General features: G+C 39.8%; 1 long non-coding RNA gene across 1 annotated transcript; it reads left to right on the top strand.

Moving 5' to 3' along the window:
* Nucleotides 1–10,102: 10,102 nt before the first annotated feature.
* On the top strand, nucleotides 10,103–26,206 carry LOC131562736 (uncharacterized). The gene is made up of 3 exons (XR_009275178.1): nucleotides 10,103–10,167; nucleotides 10,276–10,338; nucleotides 25,612–26,206. It is a non-coding gene; the product is annotated as an uncharacterized LOC131562736 (long non-coding RNA).
* The last annotated feature ends 950 nt before the right edge of the window (nucleotides 26,207–27,156 follow it).

The raw sequence follows: 27,156 nt of genomic DNA on the forward strand, positions 1-27,156 counted from the left end.
TGTCTGGGCACGGTGCTGCTCCCTGTGCTATGCTATGACCCTGCCTGAGCAGGGACGTGGCGGCCGCTGTCCCTGGTGTTCCATGGCTGTTCCCTGTGCTGTGCCATGACCCTGCCTCAGCAGGGACGTGCGATAAATGCCCACCGTGGTCCCTTCCAACCTGACTCTTTCTGTTACAGTCGCTGGGGTTGGGAAGGTGACAACCAGCAAGTGCAGAAAATGTGGGGAAAAGGATGTGAAAAACAGCCCCAGTGCCCTCAGCCTCCCAAAACACAGCAGCGCTAGGAAGGTGTGTGGTGGCCTTAGGTTTTGTTTCCTTTTACTCTTGCATTCTGGATCATCGCCTCAGCTACTGAAGCAATCCCATCTTCCCAAAGAGGCACCCAAACACTGCTCCTTGGGTGTTTCTGAAGGGACTGTCCTGGCTCACTGGGTGGCTTTCATCTTGGTTTTCCTAAAAATCGTAGGGATAAATTATGCCTGTATAACTTAGATCAAAGTTACGAGGTGCTTATATAGCTTGAGTTATAAGGTATCAATATAACCTAAATCATGACTTTTTATATATCAATATAACCTGATATATCTATATAACCTAAATCATGACTTTTTATATATCTATATAACCAGAATCATAGCTCTCCATGCCTGTATAACCAGAATCATAGCTCCTGAATCATACCTCTTTATACCTATAAAACCTGAATCATAGTTCTTTATACAATGTAATGGTTCATATATGGTTAACTAGTTGCTTAATGCTAAATAGACAAAAAAAGAAGATAAAACTTGCCAGGTGGATAGCTTTAGAGAAGTGTAGTACTAATGAAAAATTGACAAGTGGAAAGCCAGTTAGCCACAAAATAAAGAATTTAGGCTGGTTAAGACCAGACAGACCAAAGAACACTGTAACTGCGCATGGTCCAAAGACAAAGTTGAAAATTTCAGATATGAAGAAGACCCTGGATGCCTTCATCAAAGACCCCCAACAACCCTCGAACTGGGGAGACACAAGCTCAGTGCAAAAGAACTGTCTAATAACCATCAGATCATACCACATAAATTGGTTCTGGTGTGTGTGTGATGATGATGTGTAGTGGCATAGGACTCCCCTAAAGAGATACAGAGGGGTTAAAGTCCCCCAAAAAAGGGGTTAGAGGCCCCAAAAGAAGTCTGATGACTTTTCCTATTGGTTTTGGTCTTGGAATTTTGAGTTTGATTGTTGTATGTGTTGTTTGGTGTATTTTCTATAAAATTGGTGTTTCTTTTCTGTGTGTGTGCTAACAACTGTTACTGCCTGCTATGTGTCTACCAAAAGTTTTCTCTGTTTGTGTTGGTGCCTTTTCAGATGTTACTGTTTGAGTGTTTGCCAGAAATTTTAACAGTTTGTTTTGCTAAAAGTTTTAATCCATGTCCCACCCCGCTCCAACACCCTATTTCATCCCACCCATTTATAAGACCCCAATTCCTGGTTTCATGTGTGGAATACTGTGTTGGTTCAGTGTCCTGTGGTTGTGGGACCCTTGGGTGCATATTGAGTGTTTTTAATTGTAAAAGAAAATATGGAAGTCTGTCACACCTCTGGTATCCACTGTGTTGTGCATGGGGGGCTGAGAGCTGATGAAAGTAAGATTTCTGTTCTTGCTATAAAGTGCAATCATGTACAATTGAGGTTAGATTGAAATTAGTAATTCTAGCAGTAAGGAAATAGTCAGAAAGAGCCCTTTAGAGTGTTTTGGCCCATTGGAGGGAGCTTGGAGCCATTTCAGGAAGTAACCTAAGAAAAGTGATTTATTAAAATATTGTGACCAATAGTAACCCCTTTATCAATTGGACAGAGGAGAAAATAGCCTGTGAATGGTACTTTATATAAAAATATAATTTTACAAAGACATGTATGAATAAGATCTTCATGTTCATTTTCTTTAGTCTTTCTACTACTTCAAGAGCTTCTAGAAGAGTGAGTGAATGTAGACTATTCACAAAAGTGTGACCACTAACTTCATGTTCTCCTCTTTACCTGTTTTTTATTTCTAGGAATTCAACATTTATAATCTGAGCAATTGTCAGAGACTATGCCATATTTTCATTAAATTTCACAAGGTTTTCCTGAGCATTTGTGACATTCTCCTGTGTTTCTTTCTGATGGAATAATATTGAGGAATCCTGCACTGCCCAGGGAGTGGGGTGGGAGTGGAGAAAGAATATTCCCCCTGCAAGGCACAGTTTTCCAGGGCTTAACATCTATTCTGTCTCAGGGCCAGAATTGGTACCAACACAAATTGTCTGTGCCTTAAGAACTATCATGGGTTGTAAATTCCAGGGGATGGAGTGTTGGGAATACATCCCAAACTGGAATGGCTAAAGGTAGGGCTGAGATGAGACCTCCTTACAAGTGCACAAAGCAAGGTAAAGCCCGAGGACTTGGCAGCAACAAAATGTGAGAGGGGTTTTACTCCAAGAGGGGAAACAGTGAGCTGCTCTCACAAGGAACTCAGGCTAATATTAGAATTTAAATTAGAACTTTTGTGCTTCCATGTTCTGTTCCATGGAAGGCATTTTTAAAAGCAATTTGATTCAACATTTGTAAGTGGATGTAGTACAGCTTGTTAAACAGCCAGCAGTAATCTCCTGATATGTCTGGCTTAGAAATGAGCCTTGAGCTCATGCTTATTGATGACGCTGAGAAATCAAACTGCTTCATTATTGCTAATGAAGGTGGAAAGGTTAAATTTAGATCTAGAGTAAGCCTCTGGGAAGAAACTGGGTGGGTTTATTTAGCACATATTCCATGAGATCTATACAAGGTTGGTTGTGGGTTTTTTTGCAAGGGGGAGTGGATTTTGGGGCTTTTACTCCCTTTTAAATACAATTTTCGTGAAATTTTATCTAGTTTGTTTCCATAAACTGTTCGAAACAGGGGAGATGGTGGTTCTGTTCTCACATAGTGTTCTTTTTCTCTCTGCTAGTATGTTCACAGAGCTTTTCAATGAAGGGAAAATAATTTTAGACATGTAAATCCCAAAATCTTAAGATTGTCCTATAAATAACTTGCCTTCTGACTTGTGTGACTCAGACTCCTGTGATAAATACCACCAGCATGAATGGTGAATTTGGGATTTTTGTTGTCAGGAGTTGAACATATTTTAAGTTGCAAATCTGGAATCACAGCAAGATATTGCAAGGAATATTTTAGTTCATAAATGTGCTGATTCTGAAAGTGAACAAGTGAGTGTGTTTGTACTGCTCCTTTGAAATGGTAGAAGTGAATTTGTGCAATGGTGTGAAGTACAAGATATCTACTCTATCCTAGCAAAATCTGACCACTCTGAGAGATTTAAAAAGTGCCTTGATTTTATAAATACATTTCTACCATTCTGTTTATTAATATATTTTAATTTAATTTCACAAATAAGGAAGCAGAATGAGACAAGACAGATGTTTAATCAAAACCATTGTACAGATCAGTGACAGATTTAGAAATATCCTTTTGACCAAGAAATACACATTTGTAAGCAGATATTTGTAAGTCTATTGCTCAGTTGCTTGTTTATCTAAAATCTGAAACTTACATAATATTCAGAAAATAAATGAGAAGAGGACAGGAAAAAAAAGGATAATAAGTTGAGAAAGAAGAAAGGAGGAGCAGCTGATCTTTAAAAAAGGTTTGGGGATATCAGTACCATGTAAATGAGGACTGGGAGAGTGGTATGTGGGTTGCACAGTCAGGAACATGCAGGTACTTACTACAGAGTGAAGGAAATAATTCCTCATGGTTGGCCCTCATGACAGCCATGCTCAGCACTTTGCATGACAGGCTGTCGGGTTTTACAGCTGATTTATTCAGAGAATCAAGTGTACAGAAAAGGGATTGAGATTATCTGCCAAATGGATGCCTTATCATATCAAGGAACACTCAAAAGATTTGTTTTGTTTAGACTGGGTAAATAAAGGCTAAGAAAAGAAATTATTTCTGCTGAAAAAATCTGTCAGAGCAATAAACTATGGAGACCAGAGCAGAAAAATACTACATAAGCTAAAGGTCAATATTAGCAGAGTCACCAGGAGTCATGAATAAATTCAGGTAGAGAAGAAAAAGTGAGAGTCTGTGATGTGATTTTCTACAGCATCTGGAGGGTAGAATGAAAGATTTCTAGTGTTGTATGCGCCCTGTGCCCACCTGAGTCTCAAACTGTGGCAGGATGGGTGGGTTACCTTGTCAGGCATCCCTCTTTTGAAAGGTGTGAATCCAAGATGCAGTTCTGTTTTAGCCCATCACCACAGCAAAGGCTTCTGTCCTTTGATGATTTTGAGAGAGCTGTGTAAACAATGTCCCATGGCTCTGAGAGAAATTTCCTGATGAGAAAAACTTCAAATATTTGAGAAATTTACTCGCTTCTAGATGAAACAGAACTTCTTCCTTTTATTTTTAATCAAAAGGCAGAAGGAAGTGTGACTCATTTAGAAAAGGTGAATGTGTGACTGCATAGGTTTTGCAGATCTGGAGTGGGCAAATGCAGGGAGTTTAGCAGTGGATTAGAGCTGGCTGTTGTGTTTCTTAGAGAGGCTGGGTCTCAGTGCACAGGGATCACAGCAGCACCTGTGAGATGCAAAGCTGTGTTTCGTGTCAGGTACAAACAGGCGACGTGTGTACTCGTGATTGCGATATGTGTGGACACCGACAATGGGATAGTTGCGAATTCTAATAATAACTGAGGAAAATAAAGCATGGAAAAAAGCCTTTGAACCTATCTGTTGTTTGCAAATTAACCCTGGTTGATTTAGAAGCATTGGAATTAAGGTGTTAAGGGTGTTGCTTTTTGCTTGCATTTAATCCATAAAGAGTTCTGCAATAATAACCTTTTGAAGTATAATTTTAGAATATTACTTGTATCCTTGAAACTATAGCTTTGGAATATATATAAAGGAAATATGCTTATCTCACGCCTTATTGAAGCAGAGAAAAACAGCTTGAGAAAGGAAGATGAACATCACCTCAAGGGTTTATGGTTTCAACCAAAGGGAAGCTGGACATCACTGTTATGAGATTTATAGTCTCTGCAATTAAAAGATGGACACACATCTGGGGAGCTGGACCCCACCAGATGGGAGTCGTCTTTCTTCTTTCGGAAACTGGACCGTCACCATGTGAGGATACTCCTTTGAGATACATCCTGAGAAATTAAAATCACAATAATGTATAGAATTGTGATGTAATAATTTGGAATAAAAATTGCTGATGAGCAAAAGATTGGAAATAGAAACTGCTGAAAAAAAACCTGATGAGTACCCCTATAAATATCTGTAACCATCAATTATGGGCGTGCAGTTGGAGGGAAAACTTCCCCCACTGTACCCAGCGCTGTATTGCTCATACTGTACCATATTTAAATAATAAATTGATTGCTGCTTGAATATTGGCCTAGTCAAGCTTCTTATTCATAACACACCCTTTGCTCCCTGGGCTGTGCTGGCTTTGGTGTTTCATGTGAGCAGCCTGCTTTGGACAACTGAGCAAACCCAGCTCCCCTGGATGTGCATGGAGGCTGTGCAAGGGTTTTCAGGCCACTGGCAGTTGCTGCTCTCCCTTGATAAATGTGGTTTAATAATTAATGTCCATCTGGAGAAGATGTTACTTCTCTAGCTTGTCTAAGCCTGGACAAGGAATTTGCTGACCCAGGTGTACATTAGAGACATAAGCTTCATTATTGCTAATGAACCAGTTAGAGAAGTATTGCCAGGAGTCTCTGTTTTTTGCAAGAGATAATTAATTGGAAGTGTTGGTGTGTAGCTGCACAGTGTAGTTTGTTTCCTGGATGTTGAGCACACAGCACAAAGCTCAACTGGAGCCTCAATTTTGAAGTGTAGAAACCATAACTAGAAGGAAAACTGTTACATCAGCTACTACCACAAAGGGAGAATGTTGACTATAATTAACAGGTTGTTTATCCTAATGGAGCAAGTATTATTTCAAATTTTATTTTCATTGTATGAAGTTTCAGTGTTTTCTGTAGGCTATGGAAAATGTCTTATCATGTTCCAAATTCTTCTGACAGTCTCATTTACTTCCAGAAATGGTAGGAGAACAAAGTTTATTTGGGTTTGTTTTTTTAAAAGGGGGTCAGATTGTAATTGATTTTCTGCCCCTGAACAGCCTGTGGAAGTGATTCCTTTGCCTAGAAAAGGCACTTGAAGAAGTGGAAAGAATCTACTTGCAGTGTAAGCAATGCCAGTTTAAAAGATGTTTAACAAAACCAAAAGGAACACTTAGAATTTGCTCTATTTTATTCAAGACTTCGTGGAACACTTTACTTTCAAGGATCCTTACAAGCATTTACTTGACCTTTAAAACAACTTAACATGATTGTGATGAGCAAGTAATGGTTCTGGGACAGGGCATCAGGTCAAACAAGTGAACTCCCCATTTGTTCTGGAATTTCTTTAGCACAAGTGGGCTCATGTAAGTTCTGGGGATGCACCATAGTCTCAGATATAAAGCCCTGGTAACTCTTCATTTCTCAGTGCTGTTATTTCCTCTGCTGTGAACACAAGTTCACTTATTTTTAAAAGTGTTCTGTAATAAATTACAGGGAACTATCTTTCCCTAGTTCTTTGAAAATACTCTACAAAACCTTTTGTGCATTTTTGGGAAGTTTAAACACAATGAACCTCAAGTAGTTTCATTCATAACATGCTGCATGTGTCAGCCTTGAAGAAATTGCAGCTTGGATGACTTTGATCTTATCAGCCTTTTGGAAAAAGCAGTGTTTTTTGTGATGTGAAATGAGTGAGATTTGATGGTGGTGGCTTTGACAAACTAATCTTTCAAATTTTGGCTGGATTTGGAGTTGGGTTGTTAGCCACTGTGGTGGGAAGAACTATATTTAATTTTTTCCTATGACATGAAGTGATGAGAAAATTGAATTTATTATATTTTCATGATAAAACATGATTTATTTATCCCCATAAATGAAATAGAAGTTCTGCATAACCCAGTGTCAATGGTGACCTAGATTTCAAGCCCCCTATTTGTAATCATACTATGAATTTTTCTGTCTCTCTTTTTAAAAAGGATCTTTTCAATTTTTATCTCTCAAAAAACAAGAATTTCTGGTTAAGAATACACTCTTTATTCTTTCTTCCAGTTATATATGAATCTTATCTTGGTTTTAGTTTGCCATGGGTGCCAAGCAGAAATCTATGTGTTCACAAAGCCAAGTCTGTGTGAGATTATGAAATACACATGTGCTTCAAGTACCTCCAAACAGAATTCAATGTTCCTGAATCCAGCTGTGTAATACAGTACTGACTTTGTTTTCTGTCTTCTACAAGACCTGAGTTCAGATTAGTGAAAGTTTGACTCCTTGCCTGCCACTGTGTTTTATCCAGAATGGAGCACACTGTTGAAATTCTGAGATATTTGACCATAATTTTCCATGAAGTGGAGTCTGAGGGGCGTTTTGCTGTGTAACTTGAGGCTTATGTCTGTCTTCTGTTAGAGCAGGTGTTTGGAAATATTTTTTGAAAAGATTCTACCAGTTACTCTAAACCAAGCTCTCCTTCCTAACCACCCTCTGTCACTGCAAAGGAAGGAAGGGACATCCCCACTGGAATCAAGGTGTGAAGCAGGAGCTCAGCTCCTACTGCTCATTCCCACTGCCCTTCACAGTCTTTTATTGATTTGTTGGTGTCAAGAATAAGAATATTCAAATAATGAAAGTCATCATTCTGGATGTTGAAATAATTCTCAGAAATGGATATGGACAATTCTCATATCTAAGGGAGGATGGAAGAGGGAAGCATTACAACGTTCAAGCAATTGTTTTATATGTAGAACCTGCATCTCTGGGATGGTGGTAGAGATACTGATAGAAGGCTTCTGAGATAAATGTTGGTAGCAAAATGACAGATTTTTATTCTAACAAAATGTAAAGATCTCTCTGAATGGCTTTAACCTCTGGTGTTTTTTATTATTTTTTTTTTAAGGAACAAGCACTGAATGACACTACTTGGGTAGTTGGCTCTCTTCTTAAAAATCTGAATTTGTAGCATTTGGAGGAGAAGTTACTTGCTGGTCTGCAACAATTAATTCCAGAAAAGTGAGCTAATGGTGAGTTGGATCTAAGGTTATTATGTCTGCTGCTTCCTTCTGGCAAACATAAACTTCAATTAAGAATGTATTATTCTCAGGGTTTGACAAGTAGCAAGGATTTATCACAATAAGAACACTGCCTTCCTGTTGTTTATAAAAACACTGAAACAAGGCCTCTAGGTTATAATTCAACTCCCCTACAATTATCAGGCTGACACTTTATAAAGAAACTATTGAAGGAGCCCTCATTAAGAGTGTGTTCGAACCACCTTTGAAATATAGGCATGAAAAGTAGTTCAAAATACATTGGTGAGCATTACAAGCTAAAGGGTCCGTGTGTTTTACAGGGACCCCTCATTCCATATTATGGAAGAGACTTACTGAAACCAATTGCAATGATACATTTAAATTATTGGGGGGGTGAGATGGGAATACTGAGATCTGAACATATGTTAAATGATACAAGTGAGACTTTCAATGTCACTTAACTTACATTTGCTGTGAACAGATGGGATTTTTGTTTTCTAATTCTCTGAATTGCCTTTAGGAATTCCATCCTAGACCCAATCCAAGATACAATTATTTTTTGCAGTCACTTAGTCACAGAAAAGGCTGAAGGTGTGAGTATATGTTGAAAATTGTTCTCTTTTGTGCTTCTTGCTTGTAATTATTAGTGATATTTTCTAACTGGAGGAACTGTAATTAAAATCAGATGGTAAATATGTCCTGAAATTTTTATGCATTAAAAACTTGCCAGCACTGCCAGCTGCTGATGCCGTTTCAGAAATATAGGGGTTTTTTTTTGTTTGTAATATCTCAGTGGTTTGTTGTGGAAGTTTATTGTCAATCTCAGCCTAATTCTGGAAACAAGTAGATAGAATACTTAAAAATATAGCTCCACAATGTCCTCATTTTCATCCCTGCTTTAGAAGAAAGAATATTACACCTGGAGTTGGATGTTGCTCATATATTTTTAAACAGTACTAGTGTGTAATGCTGGAAAGGAGCATACACCATGGTGTTAATGACATGCAATTAGGCAGCAGTCTGTAAAACCCGCAAACCCAAAACTATTGGGTGATCAAAAGACAGGCTTGTGTTCCCCCAGGTCTCATAAGCATATCCACTGTTTTGACTACAGTTTCCAAGAAATTCAGTAGCTGAAATTTGGGATTACAGTCTCTAAAGAGGCTCAACTTAATTGCTTTAATGATCTTGGGCCAAGTGACTTCTCTCACTGAACTGGAGGTGATGCATTGGGGTGTGTGTGTGAAGGAAATACTTCAGTTGAAACAAAACTGAGCTCCTCAAACAGTGTGACATTTCCAGCTCCTCAGACTCTGTGTGGAACCCAATTCACACAGAATGTGATCAGCTGCCCTTGAGTGTTGGCTAATCTTCAACTGCAGTCAATAAATCAGCCTGGCCAGGGAGACAGTAGGCGAGTCAAACATGGACTGTGCTGTTTGCTTTTGTGGCCTTTTTGAGAGGTCAGATAATGGAGACATCAATTAAAAGCAAGATAAACAGCAGGGCTCTTCCACTGCAATAGTGTCTCCCTTTCTTAAATGGGAGCGTGAATTTAGCTTTAGAGGAAGCGGCCAAATCATTGTTTGTGTTTATAAGCAACATAATTCAGACATAGCTGGTGAAAACTTCAGTTCTCAAACTTCTTTCATAGAACACAGACTGTAGATTTTGACTGAATATGTCAATGTCCAAACTCTTTTTACTGAAAACAGTGGTTTGGTTTTTTCAACCTCAACGATCTTCCAGTGTTTTTTTTCAATTATTTTAGCATGACTTCAACACTTAAAATGAAAGCTCATTGGGATGCACATATGTATAGTAGGAGTCCTAGTAAAATCTATGTATTGTATAAGTGGCCTTGCCCCGATCCTAGTTGTTCTAAATGGGCTGCAGCTGTGATGGCCTTAACTGGGTGGCAGCTGTGGCTAATGAAGATAACTGGGATAAAAGGGGGTGGGTTGGCTGGTCTGGGAGAGTCTTGGAGGAGTCCTGATGGAGAAGCAGTGCTGCTATGAAGAGCTGTGTGTGAGAAAACCACCCAGAAGGTATGGGACTCTAGAAATATGATAACAACAATATGAATGCAACACATATGTGTGAAGGAAATGCTTCCATTTGGATAAAACTGAGCAAATTCAATGTGTCACTTCCAGGCTCTAATGGGACCTCAGTGTGCTATTTCCTAAGGGTCTTTGCCAGCAATGATCTTTTTTATGGTGGGTGAGACAACAATATTTATCCATTGACCTTTATTTGGGCTGTTTCATGAAAATATCCTCTTTTCTTCTGCTGTCTTGTAATCTAATAGACTTGATAAATAGCATGGTTTTATCTCTGTTTTTGTTGAGTGTATATTTTGGCTCCCAGTCATGTTTCATAGGCCCCAAGCAATGATGTGTGCAGTAGGCAGAGGTGCCATTGCTGAGAGTGTTGTTTGACAGGAAAAGAAAGTGCTGAATCAGAACATCTGTTGAGAAGTGCTTTGGCAGGGAGTTTGTCCTCAAAACTGGGAAGTAGGTTGTTGTGACTCCAAGAGCTGGTGATCTTGGCCTTGCAGAGGAGAGAAGTACCTCTTTATGGGGTTATGTTGTGCTCAACAACAGATGTGTTCAGCTGGCTGTAGTTCAGAGGATTTACAGGAACTTTGTTAAAAAATGAGCCAAAAGGCAACACACTCTGGTAGTTGATGGTGATTTCTTACATTGCACTGGATACTGCACAATAATTTGGCAAGAAGGCAGAGCCAGCTGTGAGGTGGATGGAGCCACATATGTTTCCACACCCAAGAGAGAGGTTTGTGTACAGAATTACAGTAGCAATAAGGCTGAGTGAAAGATATCAAAGGTTATTCACACAGAGATGTCTGGATTTGTAGATAAATGCACTTGGTTTGGTTGTTTTTGTGTTAACTTTCTGACTATAAAAGAGTTTCATTGCATTGAAGTCTATAAAGCAGTACATAGTGAAAAAGTACTTGAAGATTATTCCATTCTGAACTCAAGAGCCTTGCATGACTTGTGTTTGTGGTCTCTTTCCCAGACTTGAAATGGTGATACCACTTGAAATGTCTTCCCATTTCCCCAGTTGCGCCTTGTCACTGCCGCCACCCAGAAAAGCTTAGTGCCAAGAGAGATGCTATGTTCTTCTCTCTCACATGCTGCAGCACTGAAAAATGATGCAAAATAAGGTTGAGGCTTCTGCAGCAAAGCAGGGAACAGACACCAGCCAGGCTCCTGCTGGCTTGCTGTAGCATCAGGTGGAGGGAGCTGGGCGTAAGTCATCTGCAGCACGTGGAATGCTTCACTAGAGCTGTTTGACAGAGCTAAGTGATCAAACTTTCTAGGGCCAAGTGGGAGAAACTTGCTCTTTGCTCTGGACCTGCCTGTCCTCCTGTGAGAGTGCAGACAGTGACAGCAGTGTGAGAGCCTGGCTCCTCACTGCTCACAGTTTCCATGTGTGCACTATCACCCCACATGTGAGGTAGCCCTTCAGCTTTTAACCACAGATAGCTAGTGCACATTCCAGAACTGAAGGAAGCCCTGAAGGTTTTCAAATCACTACCAGAGTGCCCATTTGCTCATCTTCTGTTGTTGAGAGGTGTTCAGGAAACAAGGCCAAAATTGCCTTTTTATGACACTGTGGTAGCGTTTCCTTGTGGGCATCAGGAATGCCTCTAGAGGTAAATGTTGTTTCTCACTAGAAGTGCTCCAGACAAACAGATTGGAGTGATAGTGCTGATGATGTCCGATATTTAAGGTGAACTTCAGAAGGAAGTGAGTGATAGCCTTTGGAATTATTAAATTATCATCCAAAAATGCATTTGTATATGAAGTAGACAACTGGAAAAGTATGTGAAATACTTACATGCCATAGGTCAGTTCAGCTGAGCCACCTACTACAGGACTAATTCTGCTGGGCAGGACTTCATGTCTGGTACTGCTGAAAGCTTCTTGCTCCTACAGGTACCACAGTGCAGGATATTTAAAAGCTACAGATGTTTTAATAAAGACTGCAGTGGCTGCCATAATAATTTCCTATAACAACAACAAAACCAAAACAACAAACAAACAAAACCCCCCAACAACTCCCTCCAAGCAAAACAAAAAAGAAAATAGAGAGAGACAATGTGACAATGAGGTTTAGGTGCAGGGAATCTAACCAGTGAACTTCTAGTTTTCCACATAGAAGGGTGAAGTTACCAAATGTTATAAGAGAGGAAAAGAGTAGGACAGCTTTTAGGAGGTTCTAAATTTATAGAGAATTCAGGGTGAAGTGGGACAGCTAAGTTCTGACCTGGCATATTGCTTATCCTCTTTTCTTGGCATTTACTTTCAGATAAAACCAGCTGGCTTCAGAAAAGTGGTTCAGTGCTAAGTGCTTCCAGGACCTGGAACTGGAGCTGTGGTAATTGATAGCAGTTCCATTTATTGTATGTATCTTAATAAACCAAGTCCTTTTACTATCAGGGATTTTTTCAACTTAGCTAAATACATTGTTTTCATCAATATGTTTGGCCGTCCTTCTTGGAGCCCTTTGGACTCTACACCATTCCTATTCACATGATGATCTCACATTCCTCCTGGAGACAAAAATGTGTGCTCATGCAGCTAGAGAGTGGAAACTTACTGATTGTACAGAGCTTGGCAGGAGCTCCTGTTCCAGCCTCCTGACAGGAGCATGGACAGGCTGCATTTCTCGAAGTGCTGAGCCAATCAAAGCCTTCTTGTCTCTGATGCTTCTTCTCTCCCTGTTCCTTTCTCCATTCTTATGACAAGTATGCAAAACAAGAAAGCCGATTTTTTTTTTTTTTTCTGTGCCTAGTCAGTGTTGTAGGCAAGGTTTGGAGCAATACAGACCCCTTGTACCAACGTTTCTGCAAGAGCCCTGCAAGTGGAGCTGCCTACAGCAAGAGCACAGATAATGTTTTATGTCTGACACATCCACCTTTTAACATATTAGAGCAGGGGATGGAACAGCTCCTTTGGAGTCCCCAGATGAATCAGCAGTGCAAACTGGCTTTCTGCTGCCTGGAGCTCTGTCTGTGCTCCTTGTTTTAACTCTTTGTTGGCCATGATCCAGACCAAAGAAAACTGCAGTAAATGAAGTTCCCTAATTGCATGAATGTATGTTTTTGTTGTAGTATTAAATTACATAAGCTACTGCCTGCAGTGGAAGTGTGTTGCAAAAGCAGCCTCTGTGTTGGGGCTATATTGGAAGAGAATAGCTCAATGCATAATATTTTTTCCCATTTTTTCTTTTGAAACATTGATACTAGCAAGCTTTAAGGAAGTGGTTCAAGCACATCTGGTGACCGCAAAGCCATAACTGTGCAGATGCTTTAGGGAAAGGCTTGCTGAGTTACTCCTGAAGGTTCAGAGCAAAGGCAGCCTGTTTCTGGCCTTCCTTCCACTGCTCAATGCCCTTTCCATGAAGTCTTATAAAACATGAATTTTGAATGGGTCATATTATGGGCATTTACACAGTCAGGGATTCACATTGATTTAATGACTAGCATTAAAGGTATGTCTCCAAATTTTCATCAAAATATCCAAGACTAGCTTTGCAGCTGGGTTATGATAAATATTATTTTGCAGGTGTGCGTGTGCATCCAGTATGCCTGAATTTCTGGTATATTAAACCTACCAGAAGAAAGACTTAGTCATTTGTAATCGTATTATTAAAACTGCCAGTCTGATATTTTAAAATTTAAGTCTCAAAGCAAATATTCTTATTATAATTCTCACAGGTTCTAAAGAGTAAGGAGTTCTACAGAGCTCAGTCTGACTTTGGCTAAGCTGTAGTGCAGTACTGAGTATAAATCCACTGTCAGTAGATCTCTTGTGGCTATGAATGCCAAGGGAGAGGAGGATTAGTGCTGTACCATTAGTTATGTTGAGATGTACTTTGAAGAATGTGAAAAACTATTTTTTTTAATCAGCAAAACCCATAAGGCCTGGGTTCAGTGACAACTTTCTGCTTTCCTAAGAAATATTTAAAACTCTGTAAACCACAGAGAACCAGCTTGCACTTCCAAGAAAATAAGACAGATGAGCTAATACCTTTTCCCTCCCTATCCTTCTGTTCTCCTGCTTGGCTGCTGGCTGTGGCCATGCTGTGGCTCACCAGCTGGTGTGCTTGGGGAGCATTTGGGCTGGAATGAATGTAGGACAGGTGAGTGCTTGGGGACTGTCCTCACTCACACTCCCCAGCCAGTTCCTTCCTCAAGGCAGTCACTGCCTGCTCTGATGTGCTCAGAGAAAGAAGGCACCAAGCTCAGTAGGTTTTTCAGAGGACATTGATAAAACATTGATTTGTTCCAGATTTTCCCCTTACCCTTGCTACCCTCTCCTATCCCCACACAGTCACTGCCTTGAGTCACAGTGCGTTTGTTGTTACCATCTGTGCTGCAGCACTTCTCTACAAGGCACTTTTCCCTGCTAGTACTTCCTCTGCTCAGAACCCCAAAATTTTGTAGACTGCAGTAATTTTTAAGTGACAGAGTTGCTAGAACATGCAATGGTGAAGAGGCTAAAGCTGGGTAGGATCTGGTTAAAACCTCTGTAACTCAAATAGGAAGAGAGAAAATGTCAAGTAGTGAATGGACAGGAAGTCAGAGAGCTTAAAGCCCAGGATGCTGTTTTTTTACTAGCACTGAGTATTTTCACTTTCACTGAAGTTTTTTTTTTCTTGTTGATAAATTACTTTTGCATTGTTTGCTTTTTAAGGAAGGAAATATTTTTTCAGGGAAAGCAGTGAGTGGACTTTCAAATTTTAACACAAACAGAACTTATTTTATGGAGCCATGACCAACATGAGAGATTATATCTCAAAGTGTTTTCTTTAGCTGAAAATCCTGAGAACAAGTAAAACTCAGAAAATGGAGAGCTGTTCCATACAAAGAGTAGCTAGAGGTCTTGTTTTCGTTAACTTGTTTATTTCAAGATCAAAGAGATTTATGGAGAACAGTACTGATATGGAGACAGAGGAGGGGAGAGCAAGAGTGGTGGTGTGAGCTGCCTGGAAAAATCACAGAGGTGAAGGACAGAGTGTTCTCAGTCTGATATGGACAAAGTTAAGAGGAAGTTTGATTTGATTTGATTGCCCTGTGGTGTGGTGTGTTCCCTCAGGAGTTAGACTGCATGTTTGTGTAAAGCTTGTATTTCACTCTGAAGTTAGATGGAAATGTTTCTCAACAGGAGATATATCTGAGAGCTTATCTAGGAAAAACATATAGAGATTATGGGAAAATTCAGTTTTTAAAAAAACTGCGAGATGGGAATTCAGAAGTCTTAGTTTGGGCCAGAAATATTGCTAAGGGATACTGTAATCTTCCCCTCCTTTTGATATGTAGAAGGATTTGGATTTGGCCTTTATGTTCTGCCCCTGTCTGACCTGCAATAGCTCTGAAGAGGATTATTGTGTTGAAAACTCATGATAAGGCAAAGCAGAACTTGTTCTGGAAAGAGTTTTTTTCCAGGCAGTTATCAAATTACTTGTAGCTTGTCATCAAAGCAAATGAATCTGCAGCAGTATGGATTGAATATGGTTCAGTTGGTCCTGAACTCTTAACTGCCAACCAGTTAATTTCACTGATTCCTGGTTTTATTTATATCACAAAAGTACTTTGGGTGCAAAAGTGTGCTGCTGGGATGGCATTGCCTGGCTAGCAGATTGGGAAAGGAAGCAACCCTTGATAGAATGTAGGTATGGGAAGATGGTGTTGTTTCAGTTACTTTTTTAAGAGTTTTTTAAAAAAACTCTAGTTCTGGTAGAAATCAGAAAATGTGTTTGAGGACAGGTTCTCTTTTCACTTGCTCTGTTCAGCAGGTCTCCTTCCAGAGTAAAGACAGTGGCATAAATGGTAGGAATGGAAACAACTACCAAGATTTGGGCTTTGGAGCAAACAAGTTTTGTGTGTAAACCTGATTCTTCTTAACTTCCACTGCAAATTTCCAGCATCCCCAGGTGCTGAGGTTGTCTCATCTCCTATAATTCCCAGTTCTGCATATTAATTTGGGCACTGCTGAAGGGGGGCTTAAAAACTGAGTCACTGAAATAAATCCAGTTAGGAGGATGGGCATTGTGAAAGCAGTATATGACTGATGCCATGGGCCCTGCAAGCTCAGGGTAATTTGGTTTCATACTTCACTTTTTGCAGCTGAGCTGAGCTGTTGCATAAGGGACAGCAGAATTTCTTCTAGTGTTTATAAATTCAGTTCTGGCCGCAGAGTCTCTGGATGATTCACTTGGCAACATCCCAGTATTTTGTTTTCCTGCTTCCTTAATACAGACCCCAAAACCTTACAGATATTTTAATTTACTGCAGCCACCTCTTTTAAATCAAGAAAATCAATTATTTTACCTTCAGAAGTAATCATACCTTCTCAGACGTTCCTGTATTTTTTTCCTAAAAGTAAAATGGAAGTGTCTTTAGGAAATGCTATAAATTTAGCAGAACAATTCCTTTCTGTGAAGAACATTCATCAGGGAAGGGTTCATGGCAGCTCTGTGCAAAGCCACACACCTCTGCAGTGTGGAACCGAGACAGAAAATGCTGCAGGTACAAGGCATTGAGAAAGTCCTGGATCTCACTTATCTGTACAGAATCCACTTCTCTGTGGGAGAATCTTTCATTTCCAAAGTCAGCTTTAAAAAGCAGAGTCAGATTTCTTTAAATCAACATGTAGAATGCATGTTCTAGAGAAAGTGAGAGCCTGATCAAAATCAAATCAGTGCACTCAATAAGACTTCCATGGGAGTGGCTTTCACCTCAAGCAGTTGTATTTTTCTGTCCTTTTTCTATCTGAGTAATTCATATAAAGTAATGTAATTTATTTGAAAACAAATTAAAGGGATACTGTTGGTTCAGGGAAAAAGTCCCTTTACTCCAATATTATTACCCCCTTAGAACTCCCTGTTCCTTTTAATTGATTTAAGCTAATAAAAATCCAATTTTCATGAAGCAGCCACACCAGTTTGAATCAATCACAAGCTGTCACCATCCTTGAAAATGCACTACACCAGGGAAACGACATAAATAGGACAGAGAAAGGGAAGGAATTAGCAAAGTTAAGGTGTATTTTATGTGGGAATACTTTTCTTTTATCAAGTAAGGTAGCCAGCAATCCTCCCTGCTGTGTTAAAGAACAGAGGACAATGACACTTGTAAAAACTGTACACGATCACTGCAGCTCTAGGAATTGTGCACACCTGGGAAATATTGCCACACATCTTTCTGATCTGTTTAGTTTCCCTTATATTTACTTTCTGTTAATTAATTTGTGTCTTGGCAATGCAGAGACTATAACTGCATGTTGTACTTAAGATGTGGGTAAGGCAATTTCTACAGCAGCAAAATTACACTTTCCAAAATGTTTTCCTCTTCATATTGACTCAGATGTCAGAGTCCTGGAGAAACAGATATTTACACAACTTTATTTCCTCTGATTCAGATATAGGGAGCAGAAAAGCATCTGAAGATTTACTCAGGTTGAATTAGGCAGCAGTTATGCCTCATGTGTGGTAGGGCCTTACATCAGTAATTGCAGGAGGAGGTGAAGCAGCAGCTGCATTTTTGCTGTTCTTGGAGTGGTTCCTCATGGATGCCAGAGATCCATTCTGAATTGCCCTATCTCCCAGCAGGGCACTCCATCACATGAGGTATCTGGAAGATAATATTTTTTATTTTGGTGAAAGGGTCCCACACAAAGAGGACACCAAGGTTCATAGCAGCATCCAGCACTCCTGGTGTGAAGAACTGGACCCTAAAAGTGCAAGTCACCCCTGTCTGCACAGCCTGCCTTGATGGAGCTGGACATCAATTATTTCTCTGATTTAGGTATGAGTAATACAGTAGAAAGGAGCTTAGTACCAGCAGTTCCTGAGAAATCTGCCAGTGAATTATTAAAACCAGTGTTTAATTAAAAGATGCACTCAATCTCCTGGCCAGAGAAGCTCGAAGTAGCACATATGAATGACTGAGAGCCAGTTCAGACCAGTTTTCTTGGAACACCACTCACAAAAGCACTGGTAGGGGAAATATTCTATCAACACTGTTTTGTAAAGAGAAAGAAATCCCATTTTTCCTTTTCAATGCAGGGCCTGTTGCTTTGCAATTTCTGAAAACTTTTTGTGGGACACACATCTTATGATTAAACACATCAGATACATTTTCAACACATCAGATACAGTTTATTTTTCCGTTACCATTACTACAGGAACCAATTTAAATTAAAAACTTACTAAATTGGATTAAACAGGACTTCATCTCAATCCAGTCATCTTCCCTATACTGCTACATCCAAAATTTCATTCACACTGATTATTTGAACTCACTCTTTTACACAAAAGCCATGAGGGAGCATCTGCATCAGTTCATGGCCACTTTCTTTTGAGAAGGATTCTTCTATCACTTTTTCAGATGCAAAACATTTAGTTATGTTAGAATTTTTCCTTCTGTCTTTTTTCCCCCCAGTGCTTAGGATGGAGAAAGGTGAAAGATTGCCCTTTATGGGCAGCTCTGGATTTACTTTTACATGTGCAAAGTCTCTGTAGGGCTTCATGTGTGGACACAAGAAAAGTAAAAGTGTAAGAAAGGAAATTCAGACTAATGACTAAAATTTTTGTGTTGGTTCTGTATTGGTTACAGAAAATGAATGAAAAAAACTATTCAAGGAGGACTCAAGCCTTAAAACCATGACATATTTTCTAGGTAGCACTGGAAGACAAAAATTTCAGGTGGTATGTGTTGAGTTGCCAATTATCACTGATTTCTCATCACTTCTGTTGTATCCATAAGTATTTATTGGCTTATCCTCACCTGGGGAGAACTCTTTGAGCTGGAAATATAGATGAATTCACATTTTACTTTTTGATGCTACCAAAATGCCACAGGCAATTGTTCTCTATAAGTGAGGACAGCCCTTCTCAGGCTGAAGTGCCGACAGAAAAGGGAAAGTCAGGTTGTCCAAATGCTTGTGGTGTATATGTGAATGTGGAGGCAGGAAAAACCCTTTCTTCATTTATCCTGGTCCTTAAGCAAATACTTCATAATGGGGGGGGAAAAAAATCTCCTTATATCCTAACACTGGTCTGATTTAGACTCTGCATTAACAGATAGGAATTGTGTGTAGAAGCTCTGTTTATTAATGGCCTATTGATATTTTGAGCATTAAGTCATCCGCAAAGAGCAAAATATAGTGAACTAAAATTATTTTCCTGAAGTTGAGACAGACATGCATCCCACAGGCCATTGATATTTATTTGCAGTTATAGAAGAAATTTATTCTAGTTTGATAACTTTAAGATAACTGAAAAATGCAGACAGAGGCTCTCAGGCTAAAGAAGACCCATTGCTTCCAAAGATGCAATTCTATTTTGTCTAGGTTTTGAGAACTATATTATCTCTTTTCCCTACTTTTGTAATACTGTTGTTTTAAGGACACTGTGTACTTTCAAAATGATCGTCTTGAATGTATTTTTTCTCTCTTTTTAAGTAGTTCTGTGAGAACATTTTGCCCTCTAGTGGTGCAGAGAAGTGAAACTGAGCTCAGCCCTTGCAAGACCTGTTAAAAATATTAAAAGCCATCCATGATATAACATTGAAAATTCAGCTCCATAAATCATCACCTATTGTGAGCTATGTTTCAGGGGCCAGGAGAAATAATGAGTTTTGAAAATGTTCTAAACACAGTTGATTGTTTTATGCAATCAATTGTGAATGTTGATAAATAATAATGGAAATTGTTCTAAAGTGTCCAAAGTGCTTCAGCATTCACAGTAATTTGTTTTTCTTCTTTGTTGTAAATCAAAGGGAAATGCTAATAACAAACAGCCTTTAGCATATCCTAGAAAGAAAACATGCATGATATACCAGTGTTAAGTAACAAGGCTTTAGGCTGGAAAAAGAGAGATTTAATCAAATTGTAGCCAAAAGATTTATAAATGCTTCCTTTGAGAAACCTAGCTCTGAACGATTAATATGTTAATTTAGAATAAATTTAATTTAGTTAGTCAAGCTTAGAATTCAGCTAATTTTACACTACAATGCCTCTTACTTTGTGATGTTTTTAATGTCTCTTCATAATCAGAGAGGCATTAGAGAAACTCCAGCATTACTGAAATGCTTTTTTTGCCTCTGATGATGCTCCTGGCCTCCACAGCATCCTTTGGCTTATTCCAAAATATTCTCAGGCTTGAACAAGTCCAAGATTGCCCGAGTTGCAATCCTTGCAGGAGGTGATTTCCTCTGAGCTGTGCTATGCCAGGACAGCAGTAACCACAGGGAGGCAGAGCACGCCAGCCTTAGTGAGCAGGGGAACTGCAAACCTGCAAAACGCCAAGTGTTGCTGCCCTCGCCACATCCTAAACCACAAAAGGTTGCCCTGCTCCTACTGATGGCATATTTTGCTTGTGCTTTTAAGGAAGACACAGAAAATGGTTGTAGACAAGATCAGAGATCTACTGAAGCAGTGAGATGCTTGATTTTCTTTTTTTTTTTTTTTTTTAACAGTAGCTGGTGTGCAAAGGAAATGACACAGATGAAGCAATGGTGATGTGCACTGTGGTTTGGACACCACAAAGCCAGTCCTGTGCAGTTTTTCCATGCCATGACCTTCAACAAGCATTTAAAATTTACATGCAAGGAGGGGCAATCCCAAGGGAGCTGGGCCCTGGGAAAAGTTCCTCCCTGTGCAAGGTTTTCTTTCTTTTTTAAACTTGCTGCTCAGTATGGATGAAGCACACAGCAAGGTTCCCCCTCACACATCATAAAAATAACTACTTTTAGAAAGCACAGTTTACTTTAGCTTCCCCTTAGCTAAACTAGCTATAGTTCTGGTGTTTCCAGTTTTAAATTGAGCTAAGGCCAAGATTTGCAAAACATTGCCCTCATGACAGTAAATCAGGTGCCATTACAATACAGCCTCTTCCAGAGCAGCTTCCCTCAGTCTGTTGGGAAATGAAAACCCCATCTAACATTTTTGAGGTAATTTCTGTGCCATAGTGAACAAGGGTTTTCATTTGCAAACAAAGCAGAACCAGACAGAATTCAGAGTGGCCTTCAGCTGCTTCAGTTTTCCCTGCAATTTGCTTGTCGGGCTGAGAATATGTCAGTGTTTGGCAGAGGGGTGCTCCTTTTGGGAATCAGTGCTGGTGGTTGTGACAGGTCCTTCTGCCTGTATTAATGCCATGGAAATTAATTGTTCACTTCTTTCCCCTAGGCTTGATATACAAAAGGCTTAAGTTGTGGCGTTGAGATTTTTATCTCACTAGTCAGTTAATGTCTAAATTTATTTTATTCACACTGAATAAGGGAAGGGAATTAAACTATTCATATGAAAGGATTCCATGAAACTTCAGGGAACAGGCAGGCTGGGTTGTACAACCAGAAATTCAGTTTTCATTTACCAGAGGACTAAAGAAATCATTCAGTTAAGTTTTGCTTATGTATTCCTTAGTGTTCAGTGTTTTTCTGTAGGCACAGCAACATCTTAACCTGTGTCAGGCAAAGGGGACTAGGGAGGTGTTACCTGAGGGTTGCTCTATAGACTGTCACTGTCCTCCACTGTCCTGGGGGTGTGTTCAACTGCAGGGGTAAGGAAAATTTCCTCAACATCGTGACAATTAGAGTGGTGCAGGTGTATCACTTGGTGAGAAATTTAGGTTTTGGGATTTTTAGTATGTTGTGGATGGAAGCAAGATGGAGGGCACAGAGTATCTCCTGGATTGCTTCTTCTTCCTTCTTCTCCATGGGTTTGGGTGGCATTTTGTAATTGAGCAGTAAAGTCCCCATTGTAGCTCTTTGGGATCAGTTATTGGGTTAAAAGGGAAAATAATCCAGGTGTCAGTTCTTATTTGGGTAGTTTGGTCTTAAAAGACCTTGGAACAAGAGATTGTTGGCCATTTTGTGCCTTCTAAGGAAAAGCTGCCAAGCTCACAGCAGTGAGACTGTTTTACTGATAAGAAATAATAAACACCTGAGTCAGAACATGAAATGCTGTCTCAGGTGCCTTCAATCCAGACCCAGAGAAACCAATACCCTGACACTCCTTGCTCAGCTTGCTATTGCTGTGGAGGAAGCCATGGTCCATGTTTTCCCTCGCCAGTGGTGTAGCTGGATGGCAGAGGCTGTGTGCCCCATCCAGCCCTGCACATTACCAGAAATGTGTCACATTCATGGGGCCCCCGCTCTCTTCAGGAAAGAAAGGCACAGTAAACAAGGAAAGTATTTCACAGGGCTCTTTCTGCTTCGCTTTCCACCCTCTTCTCTCAAAACAGTTCTGCCCTAGAAGAACAATTTGCTAAAATTCTGAGTTCCTGTTTTCTGCTCTGTTGGCCCTCTGAGGGACTAAGACATAACACAACTGTCATTTCTGTTTGTTTCCTGCTTATAGTACTGAGACCTTTCAGGTTCAATATTCACATTTGCCTAAAGTCATTACTGCATCTGCTAAGTAGTGAATAATGAGGTTGCCAATAGAGCAGCACTTTACTCATTTCATGAGGAAAATCTGCACTGACACTTAGCTGGGAGTCTATTTGGAATTTTTCTGGCTATTGATCTACATTCTGAAGTGCACCCCAGACCTTCTTGACCTGACCATAATTTTTAGTCCTTCATTTACAAAGAATTAAAAGATCACTTCCAGTAAAGCCAAGTGTCCCCCTGGAATTTTGCCTAATTTGCTGGAAAGTAGTGTAACTGCTGTTTGCAGGAAGACATTTGCACTTACTGCCTGAGACTTAGGGCCAAATACTGTCTTCAGTTGTGCCATGGTAATTCTAATGTAATTATTCTGTTTGCAGTGAAGCTCTGTCCTGTCATCCTCATCCTGTTTGGGATTTGCAGAATATTTTTCAGGAATAGTAATAATTTCCTCTAAAGGTCTCCAGGAAATGGTCAGAGTGACAAATCTTACATGAGTCCACAGACTGGTCAGTGAAAAGATGGAGAAATCAGCTAAATTATTACTTGGCCTATGGTAAGTGCTGTGTAGAATTTCCCAGAAACTAGAGAAATATTATCTGGCACTTCTCTACCTCTATTTTTAGCAAAGAGGCTCTTTCTTCATCTTCATTAGATTAATTCCAAGCAAGGAACTCTGTCTTCTCAGATAAGAAGAAAAAGGAGAGTTGCAGGGGTATGGTTGGGATATCAGGAAGCCCTGCACCTCAGCTGAACAGTGGGTGGCTCAGTACAGATCCTTAGCTGTCTTTTCAAGGTAAATAACTTCGAGTGTGAAGGGAAGCAGGGTGCCAGTGCAGAGGGCACTGACAAGCCAATGCACTCATTAGAATTCAAAGCACTCCTGTGTGCCTTCTGTCCCTTTGAGAGCAGGCCACAGATGGCTTGTAAAATGTACCTCAGCCTTTGGAATATGAATTTAGAGCTGCCAGCTGATGCCCTGCTTCCTGCTGTTGGTTGCAGAATCTGGTTGGTGGGGATCAGACCATATTACAATGTCAAATTGCCTGATATACCTCCACCACATGCTTGCTCTTTAAAAAATACCCTCCAAAGCTCTGATGTAAAAGTATCATCACATATTCCCTGGGCTAAATCATTGCAGTTAGTGAGCGTGGCTAAGAGATCAACTTGAGGAGTTTTGTTTTCCCTGTCTGAAACAATATTTTAATTATATCTCCTGTGGCCAAGCAGCACCTTGAATACTGCCTTTAAACAAACATGTCAATTGAGGGTTTTAAACTAATGCTTGGAGGTCTATTTTGGCTCACTCCCTGGCATTTAAATGTAGGGTTTGCTCTGATAATGTTTCTAAGTTTTGTTTTAAATCCTTGAAAGCTTGAAAAGATCAGAAATGCATTAGCTAGGTCCAGAAATCTGGAGGACCCTGGAACCAACCCAAGTTCACATCATTGCAAATGGATGAAATACTCCATCATCTTTTAGAAAAATACAGCAAATACAGTAAAACTTGACACAGAAATTTAATCTCCCTCATAACAGGAAGAAGAAACTGGGTTGAAAGAGAAAGAAATTGGTTCAGACTATAACAAAAAAACCCAAGCTCTTTACACATGACATGGCAGTGGGCTAAGGGAAAGTGCTTGCTCTTAGGGAGGGAACTGTGCTAGTGGGGCGCCCAGAGTGGCAGAAGAGATTCCATTGTGCCCATCCATCACAGGAACCAACCTGGCCAAACCCGGTCTGTCTGTTGTAGTCTAGGCAACAGCACAGGGGTAGAGGTGAAGCTGCCTGAAATCCTGCTCTGTTGTAGCTTACCCCAGCTTGGAACAGGAGCAAAACCAGTTAGTGGCTGTCCCTGCATGGATAAAGGCACAGTGAGCTGCCAAGTGACATTAAAATCATGTATGAGATGAAAATGATTTTGAACAACATTGACAAAAAGTGGCAGAAAAATTCTTTTTTTCTTCTACAGGTGATAAAGTGGGCCACACAAAGGCCCTTATTTCCTCTGTGTGCCTTGCACCAGCCCTGAGCAGTTCCAGCCTGCAGCAGAGGCCTCCCACATCCCAATGCCAGTCTGGAGACCTTTGAGTGCCTCATGTGGAGTCCTGGCTGCTGTTTGCTTGCTTGGAAGGGAGGGCAGTTGTAACCTATCCTAAACCAATTTCATTCTCTAGGTTTGGTTCAAGTTTTAAGATTTTATTTTTTACATTTGGTAAAACCATTCAGTTGCATGAGGGAAGAGGTGATGCCAAGACATCAGCTGCGCTTCAGCACTTGGTTTTATCAAAGCAACTGAGAGGCAGGCATCTAAAAATTCCAAACCAGCAAACTAGTCTTGGTTGTGCCTTTTGTGTTGGAAATTTCTGATGATTTTTAGATCTGCTGTTTTAAAGGCAGCTCTGTAAGTGGATCTGTGTACCAATGCCTGTCTCATGAGCCCTGGTTGTCTAAAGCCTGTGTTCTGTACAGTCACAGCCCTTGCACTTGCTTTCCTTGTTGTTTTCTCTCCCCATCCTGCCCCTGCCCTCAAAAGGCCTGCAGAATGCCAGTAGAAATGAAGAGTACTTAAGAGATAGGGGACATTTCTAAACACAGTTACAATTTTGTGATGTGGAATCCCAACAAGATTCAGCCAATAATGCCACAGCCTACACTTGCCATAGACAGCCAAGTTTAAAGCAAATTAGATGGTCTAAGTGGACTGAGACACAGAAATGCATTTTGTCCTTTGCTGTTTTTCTAGAAAAAATAAAATCAAGGTCGTTTTGGGATGTAAAACTAAATTGCATCTGGCAATTAGGAGAATTAGAGGAATGGTGGAGGGTCTGAAAGAAAGCCAGTTTGATGGTCATATTCTTTACTGCTTTCATTTGCTGCTGTTATGGAGATTGGAGCACAGATGTGCTTAGCAGTTGTTTACCAGCTCGGATCCAGCTGGGGAAATGCAGTCAGTGCTCTCAAGAATGAGAGGTAAAGTTTCTGATGTTGATATGTATTCTCTTTGCTAAGTGTTGAAGGTCTAAAATTCCACCTCTGCAAGGTATTTTCTGCTTTTCAGGTGAATAGCACTGAAGATTTCTGACATCCTTTTGAAGGCTTCCTGCAGGAAAGATGAAGTTTCAAACCTGTATATTACCTGAACCTTGATCTCATCCTGTCTGATATTGAAATATATGACCCAAAAGTGCTTCCCTATGAATTAGGCACTTATCATGCATTTTAACCTTCTTGGAGAAAATTATGCAGGTCTCCAAGTTGCCTGCATGAGTTATCTTTTATTCATTAGAATCCTAAATGTTATTGACATGCATCCTTAATTATTCCCTGCTGGAAACAGTAGTGTTCCTGAACAAGTATTTTGCATTTGTTATGTCCTGCTGCTAGCATAGTTAATAATGTATATAATAATAAAATAAGAAACTATCAGAGCAGAATAAGAGAACTTATTAATATGATTCAATATAAGAAAATTGTTACTTCTGCCTTCCACAGCCTAACTACAACATTTTCTGAATACTTCAAGCACACAAAATCTTTGGGATAGGTCTAGCATGGAAATGACACTGCCAAAAGAAAAGCTGGCAAGATGTCACCTGCTGTCCCTCCAAAAGCATTAACTGGAGTAGTTCCTTCCTTAGTGGAGCTCAAGGTGTTGCCAGAAGCTTTCAAAAGCAGTATTTGGACATGTGTCTGGACTTAGTGTTGTTTATTCAAACAGGAAATCCCAGCCCTAAAAATTCTATTTGTGCTTCAGAGTTTCCCAACTCTTCCTCTGTGCACACACATATATGCATTTTGCTGTATGGAAAACCCAAAAGTTTCTGAAAAATTAAGAGCTGGTTCTGAAAAACTGTACAATATTCAGGGTTGCTCTCTGGTAGGACATCTGGAAGCATCAAAAAAGTCAGTAAAATTACAGCCTTTTGTTGTGTTGTACACCAGAGTGCAAGTGATTTGCCACCATGTCTGCATCCTTTTACTTGGTAATTTCCAGCTGGCTGCAATTCCTTAAATACATGGCTTTGTGTGCTGTGCAATTAAATATCATCCAGTCTCTATGCTGTCATGCCAAAGATTGTGCAGTTCAGTCTGTAGGATATTTCAGTCTTCTCTGATGCTGATAACATGTCTCACCTTTGACACTGACAAATATCACCTTCTGCATATTTTTAATGATAATGGCAAAATTAAATATTAAACAGATGTAGTCCCAATTTCAGACCATCTATGAACCAATTTTCAGCCTTCTCATTTTGGTATAATTTATCAGTTCCTTGGTTTAATCAGATCCCTTGCTGCTTTATACTTATTGCATTAAATGTTTTCCTCAGCCTGAAAAACTAAAGTGCTGTTTAATCACAGCAGGACTAAACTACCTGGAATATCTTATCAAAGACAATACTAGAATGATCTCAAGGGTATGCTACTGGTAGTCTGATACAGGATATTATCTTGTCCATCGCTTCATCTTCAGTATTTCTTACCTTTAAAATATATCATAAAATCCTAAAACTTGTTAAAGATGGGACAACAGGCTCATCATTGATTAGATTGTTTATCTTGCTGGTTTTTCCAGCCATTTGCAGGTGAACTGTGAACAGCT

This window comes from Ammospiza caudacuta, chromosome 11 (assembly GCF_027887145.1).
Source record: "Ammospiza caudacuta isolate bAmmCau1 chromosome 11, bAmmCau1.pri, whole genome shotgun sequence".
Classification (NCBI taxonomy): Eukaryota; Metazoa; Chordata; class Aves; order Passeriformes; family Passerellidae; genus Ammospiza; species Ammospiza caudacuta.